The sequence below is a fragment of the Zingiber officinale genome, chromosome 2A (genome assembly GCF_018446385.1).
Source record: "Zingiber officinale cultivar Zhangliang chromosome 2A, Zo_v1.1, whole genome shotgun sequence".
NCBI lineage: Eukaryota > Viridiplantae > Streptophyta > Magnoliopsida > Zingiberales > Zingiberaceae > Zingiber > Zingiber officinale.
In genome coordinates, this window is record NC_055988.1 from 12,331,729 (window position 1) to 12,337,669 (window position 5,941).

The following is a 5,941-nucleotide window of genomic DNA, read 5'->3' on the forward strand; positions in this document are numbered from 1 at the left end:
GGTCGGCGCGGCTCTCGATTTTTAACGACGGGGCTCATCGGCGCGGATGTTTATAGCTGGTCGGCGCGGCTCTCGATTTTTAACGACGGGGCTCGTCGGCGCGGATGTTTATAGCCGGTCGGCGCGGCTCTCGATTTTTAACGACGGGGCTCGTCGGCGCGGATGTTTATAGCCGATCGGCGCGGCTCTCGATTTTTAACGACGGGGCTCGTCGGCGCGGATATTTATAGCCGGTCGGCGCGGCTCTCGATCTTTAACGACGGAGCTCGTCGGCGCGGATATTTATAGCCGGTCGGCGCGGCTCTTGATCTTTAACGACGGGGCTCGTCGGCGCGGATGTTTATAGCCGGTCGGCGCTCGATTTTTAACGACGGGCTCGTCGGCGCGGATGTTTATAGCCGATCGCCGCGGCTCGATTTTTAACGACGGGCTCGTCGGCGCGGTGTTTATAGCCGGTCGGCGCGGCTCGATTTTTAACGACGGGCTCGTCGGCGCGGATGTTTATAGCCGATCGGCGCGGCTCGATTTTAACGACGGGCTCGTCGGCGCGGATATTTATAGCCGGTCGGCGCGGCTCTCGATCTTTAACGACGGAGCTCGTCGGCGCGGATATTTATAGCCAGTCGGCGCGGCTCTTGATCTTTAACGACGGGGCTCGTCGGCGCGGATGTTTATAGCCGGTCGGCGCGGCTCTCGATTTTTAACGACGGGGCTCGTCGGCGCGGATGTTTATAGCCGATCGGCGCGGCTCTCGATTTTTAACGACGGGGCTCGTCGGCACGGATATTTATAGCCGGTCGGCGCGGCTCTCGATCTTTAACGACGGAGCTCGTCGGCGCGGATATTTATAGCCGGTCGGCGCGGCTCTTGATCTTTAACGACGGAGCTCGTCGGTCTTCCGCTCGGAGGGTTTATAGACGCCGGCTCGTCTCTTGATCTTTAACGACGGAGCTCGTCGGCGCGGATATTTATAGCCGGTCGGCGCGGCTCTCGATCTTTAACGACGGAGCTCGTCGGCGCGGATATTTATAGCCGGTCGGCGCGGCTCTACGGTTTAACGTCTGGGCTAGACGGCTTTAAGGCTAACTCCTTGCCAGGTCGAGCGACCTTGGCCTTCCTTTCAGCAGAGAATACTCAATGTGCTTTCCTCTTTCTACTTCCTGTATCGCAAGTACATAGGCGACCAAAAAGTATATAAATTTGTATTTAGCGCACCTTTCGCCCGACTTGGAGAACGTACGCTTAGCCGAACGGCTCAGGATCTGCTTTGTCGAGCACTTTGGCTCGGCTAATTTCCCTCCGTCCAGACGGTACGGGGCCTTCGATCTTCGAGCGCTCGGCTCGAACCATTTACCTCCGGCCAAGCGGCTCGGGGCCTTCGTCGTCGAGCCTCTAGCTGGCTAGTATATCAACCTCCCGGCCGAGCGGCTCGGGGGCCTTCATTTCGAAAATTACGATGAATTCTACGCCCGAAATAAACTATCTGAAAAACTAACCTGCCGATCAGCATAAGATCTAACGCAATTTCTCAACTCCCAAATACCCGTGGAGTGAGGTGGATACAATGTAATTCGTCGAAATTTATCAAGGCCAGGAGGATGGCGAAACTTCCCGGTCGGTCCTCCATGGCCGCTCGGCCTACCAGAGGTGGAGGCGGCCTGCTGCTTTATCCTTTTACTTGAGCCTTCCGCTCCCATTGCTCCACGAGCCTTCGTCATCGAGCGCTTGGCTAGGATACTATACCTCCAGCCGAACGACTCGAGGCCTTCTTCATCGAGCCAAGAGCGCTTGGCTCGTATCTTATACACCATGAAGATAGGCCGCTCGGCCAATAATTCCAATGGCGCACATTATAACATTTTGCCTTCTACATTTCAAATATACAACCAAACGGAAAATATACAGCACATTCTATTAGTGCACTTCTTGCCCTGCCCCGGACAGGCTAGAGATACTTTGTGCTTCATGGTGGATCCAAGTGCCAATCCCTCTTCATCCGCTTGGCGGCTCGTCCACCCAACTCCCTCGTATGCGGTCGATTCATCGCCTGACATCAAACTCCCGTTCTTGAGATTCCAGAAGGAGGGGCTTGCTATAAGTCGAATTCGGGAGATGAAGTATCTGCTTTTGAGGGAAATGGAACTGTGGCAGTCGGTGCTTCCGCTCGGGAGAAGCGACTGCTCGGAGGGTTTTGCCCTTCTTATGCTCCCGAACGGGAGGCTCATCAGATGAAGATCCTTGCTCCCCGTGAGCGGGCGCGATTTCTGAGGGAGTACGGAAGAGTGCCTGAGGGAATGCGACGGTGGCTTGAGGTGCTCCCGCTCGGCCACCCGACGCAGATGTTGCTTGTTGCTCCGGCCGCTCGGCAGCTGCTTTCTGTTTTAGCTCCATAAGTTTGGCGGCCCTCATTTCGACCAGAGCGTCGAGTTCTTCTGTTGAAAGCGCCACCGTGTGTTGTCGTCCAGCCTCGTCCATTGTTCTTGTTCGAATGCAGGAGCGTTCCCACAGACGGCGCCAATTTGATCCTATTCGAACCAAGAGTCAACGAACGCTGGGGATGCGGCGCTCCCTGCTGGATCCTCGAGTACTCCGGTGAACCTGCAGCAAAACCGAGTCGGGAGGGGTATCCCGGCGACGGCCCTCCGACGCTCAAGTCAGGTAAGCTACGATGAACAAAGTGGCTTCCAAAATCTCAGAATACGTACCTCACCGGTGAAACCTGAGGTTCTTTATATAGAGCTATGAAGGGTCTGGGCACGCGTACCTAGGTGCATACGTGTCTTCTGTCCTTTCCTAGGTATGCGGCTGTCAGAAAGCTTACCTGTCCTTTCCTAGGTATGTGGCTGTCAGAAAATTTACCTGACCCATATCGCTACAGTCAAAGCATGCCCTCGATGGGACAGCAGAATCCCCTGTCACAAGATTGGGAGCCTGACACACACGTGAAACCTACCGGTTGTCAGAGGAGAAATCCTCGGGTCTTTTTCCTTGCTCCAAACTTGTCGTCCGAGCGGACAGCTCCCTCAACATCCGACCGGACATACGCAGTGGTTTACCTGTGCTTTGTGGAGACTAATAAACAGGGGCGCTTTATGACTGTGGCCGGTCAAAAGGTCAGCTCGGTCCGTGACCTTTTTAACTGAGCGTCAGAACCCCGATTTGACAGGGTGTCTTCTAACCATAAGTGCGAGCCGGCCGGACCCATCCGGGTATTCGATTCCATCGGCCGGCCGGCAGTCCGGTCGGGCCGGCCGTTTACGGTCGTCCGTCCGGTCGGACCACACTCTCCTCGGATGGGCGGCTGCTCCGGTGACTTTCACTTGGCGTTGACTTTGCAAGAAGGGGGGGCCCGCTCTTACTACCGGATCAAAAACTAATACTTTCAGCCATTAGTCAATTAACTCAATCAGTTAATATGAAATGTAAGTTGTTTTAATCAAATAAGTAGTAAATTATTGAATTGAGCCAAGTAAAATTTAATCAATAAATCATTGATAATGATTAACTATTATTGAATTAATAACAAATTATTTCTTTTAACCTAAAACTTAATTTTAACTTAATACATCTAAATCTAAGGTTATTTTTTATTAATGATTAATCAAACTTAAGTAAACTATCATAATAAGGTGTAAATAATATATTTGATAAACAATTATATTACAAATAGTAAATTCCTTAAGCACTAAGATAGAAATCCTTGTTACTAACAAAGATAACTAGAAGGTGCTAGGTTAAAGGGGAGCAAGGCCCTTGAAAATATCTTCAATTTAATATGACCAAACCTTAGTACAATTTAAAGGAGAGTGTTAACTTAAGAGGGAGAAAGGGTTCAATTATTTTAAAAATATATTGAAACATCGATGTGAAATTTTTTTTAAAATAAATTAAAAAATTTTGCAACTTACGAAAAAATATTTGCTTTGAGAAAGTTCTTGAAAAATAAAATCATTTTTTTTAGAAAATGTTTCTTCGACTTTGAAAATATTTCTTAAATCTTTTTTGTAAAATTACCTTGAATCTTTTCAAACTTATATTGAAAATCTTTCTTAGAAAATTTTTCTTCAAAATTATTTTGAAAAATATTTTTTTATTCTAAAATACATTTTGACAATATTTTTAAAATTAATTTACTGAATTTATTTGAAACATCGATTTGAAAAAACTCTTCTAAAATTTGCCTAAAATATATATAATAATCCTTATAACATGCTTTGTTGAATTTTGTTCGAAAAATATGAAATGTTTCAAAACTAATTTTTTCTCTTTGAAAATGTTTTTCAAAATTATTGCAAAATTTCAAAATTTGAAAATCTAAAGAGACTAAACTTTTTAAAAATTACAAAATTACTTTGAAAATAGATAACTTAGAAAGTGTTTTGAAAACTGCTTTAACTTATCGTTTGAAAATCTCTTATTAAATTATGCATTCAAATATGATTTTAATACTTTTTCTAAAAACTCTTTTGAAAAACATTTTAAAATATTTTGAAAAGTTGTTCCATGTGAAAATTACTCTTAAAATGTTAGAAAATTTAATTTAAAGAATTTATTTATTATCTTTAACTTTAAAAATCTTTATTAGAAAATTTTCTTTGCAATTACTTTAAAATTACTTTTAGAAAAAAATTTTGAATCACTTTGAAATTGTTACTTAAAAAATTTTATTTAACATTATTTTGCCAAAGTTATTTTAAAAATTTTTCAAACTTAAAGAAAAAACTTTACTTCAAAAAATGCTCTTAAAAATAACTCCTTAGAAGTTTGCCTTAAACTTTTCTTAAAAATAATACAGAGAAATTTCTCTTTAAACTTTCTTTTGAAAATTTTACTTAAAGATATTTTTCCTTAAATTGTTTCTTAACTTTTCTGTCTAAATTCTTTAAAACGTCCTACTTAAAAGAATTTAAATCTTTGGAAATTAATTTGAAAAAGAGCTTTAAAATATTTTTGAAAATTTATTACTTCTGAAAACTTACTTGCAATTATTTTTTGCTAAAACATTTACTCCTCCCTCAAATAAAGCTAAATTTTTATTTAAAACCATCACTTTGCAATTCTTTTAAGTAGTTGGTTTTTCAAAACTTTATTTTATTTCAAAATTACTTGACATATTTGGTTGAGGCTTGCTTGAAAAATTAAGATTGTAAAATTCTTTTGCCCAAATTATTACTTAGTTATTTATGCTTTATGCATGTATTTTTTGATATATGATAAAGGGGGAGGATAGTGGGTCACGTTAAAAAAAAAATCCAATCAACCCATTTTTTTCATGCGTTATTGCTTTATTTTTTTAACTTTAACTCGGATTGTCATTACATCAAAAAAGGGAAGATTGTTGGTGCATGTTGCACTAATAATCTGGTTTGATTTATGACAGATAGATTAAAGTTAGATGTGATATTTGTCTAACCTTTTCTACCAAGCGTGTAGTTGACTAGTTTGAGGGACCTGACACCAGACTGAAATCCAACTAGGTTTATGGGCCTAATAGCTGGTGGGAAGTCCAGATAGTTCCGCAGGGCCTGATATCTGGCGAGAAGTTCAGTTGGGTCTATGGGACTTGATAATCGGTCGAAGTCTAGTTGGGTCAGCGGACCTGACAACTGGCGAAAAGACCTGGTGAGTCAGAGACAAGTCAAGTAACTGCAGTTGGTAAGTGAATGTAAGCAACTGGAGGAGAAAACTAGTGAGGACGTGTTCCCCGTTGAGAAAACTATAGGCGTTGATCCAACTTAAGTCTATTTAGGAAGCCTAAGTTGAGATCTTGACTAGATCCTAGTCTTGAGAAGATAGAATATAATTAATACTCATATTTTATCATGTTGTGCTAACTCTGTTTTGCAGGATAAAATCTATTTTTTGATTGTTTGGACTAACCTTTTCTTGCAGGTGGAAGTTACTGAAGAAAAGGGTCCGGGCATCCGGAGCAGGCACGCCC